This window comes from Podarcis gaigeae (genome assembly GCF_964106915.1).
Source record: "Podarcis gaigeae genome assembly, chromosome: 18".
Taxonomy (NCBI): domain Eukaryota; kingdom Metazoa; phylum Chordata; class Lepidosauria; order Squamata; family Lacertidae; genus Podarcis; species Podarcis gaigeae.
Genome location: NC_139696.1, coordinates 3,197,214 through 3,198,727, shown reverse-complemented (window position 1 = coordinate 3,198,727; position 1,514 = coordinate 3,197,214).

The following is a 1,514-nucleotide window of genomic DNA, read 5'->3' as shown; positions in this document are numbered from 1 at the left end:
CGTTCAGCTCTCTGCGTTTATGTACCTAGGCAGTCGCTGTTTTCACAGTGGCAACGCGGTGGCCTAAACCACAGAGCCTCTTGGGCTTGCCGATCGGAAGGTCAGTGGTTCGATTGCCCGCTATGGGGTGATCTCCCATTGCTCTGTCCCAGTTCCTGCCAACCTAGCAGTTCGAAAGCACGCCAGAGTGCAAGTAGATAAATAGGTACCGCTCTGGCGGGAAGGTAAACGGTGTTTCCGTGTGCTGCTCTGCGTTCGCCAGAAGCTGTTTAGTCCTGCTGGCCACATGACCCGGAAAGCTGTCTGCGGACAAACGCCGGCTCCCTCAGCCTGAAAGCAAGATGAGCGCCACAACCCCAGAGTTGCCCTTGACTGGACTTTACCGTCCAGGGGTCCTTTACCTTTTTTAAACTTTTACGCAGATGTCCCTTATAGGAAACCCACAAGCGGAATTTTAATGTATTCTTAATCTTTGTTGGAAGCCGCCCAGAGTGGCTGGGGAAACCCAGCCAGATAGGCGGGGTACAAATAATACTGTATATTTTGCTCTATAAGACTCACTTTTTCCCTCCTAAAAAGTAAGGGGAAATGTGTGTGTGTCTTATGGAGCGAATGCAGGCTGCACAGCTATCCCAGAAGCCAGAACAGCAAGAGGGATTGCTGCTTTCGCTGCGCAGCGGTCCCTCTTGCTGTTCTGGCTTCTGAGATTCAGAATATTTTTTTTTCTTGTTTTCCTCCTCCAAAAACTAGGTGCGTCTTATGGTCTGGTGCATCTTATAGAGTGAAAAATACGGTATATAGGCTTCTCCCTCCCCTACAGACGTTTCCAGCAGCTGGTATTCAGACGCACCGCTGCCTCCGACTGTGGAAGGCAGAGCATAGCTAGTAGCTTTTGATATTCCTGTCCTCCGTGAATCTATTTCATCCCATTTTAAAACAGTCCAAGGTAGCCTTTCTTCTTTCCCAAATCTTCTTTCCTACAATAAGCTTTGCCGGATGCCCAGAAGCTCTTCCGTTACGAAATACAAGAGAAAAGCTTTTCTCTCGTTGTTTTATCACGTTGCTGTCCGCAAGCGACAGTGGCCACAGTCCCTGAACCCTCCACCCACAAAGCACATAATAATAAGAGCGAAGAAAACCCAGTAAAACCCCTTCCTACAACACATTTGAAAGGGCGCCGGATGTCAGTCAGCCCAAGGCCAGGTTGAAGAGGTGCGTTTTCAACTGGCACCTAGAAATTTGCCTCCCTGGGGAGAGCATTCCACTGCAGAAAAGGCCCTGTTCTCGTGTTGCTGCCCTCCGGACCTCTTGAGGGGAAGTCACATGAAGGAGGGCCTCAGAAGGTGATCTCAGGGTCTGGGTAGGTTCATATAGGAAGAGGCAGTCCTTGAGGTATTGCGGCCCTGAGCCGTTTAAGGCTTTATCGTTCAAAACCTGCACTTTGAATTGGTCCTGGAAACTAATTGGCAGCCAGTGTAGTTGGGCCAGGATCGGTGTCATTATTATTACGCGGG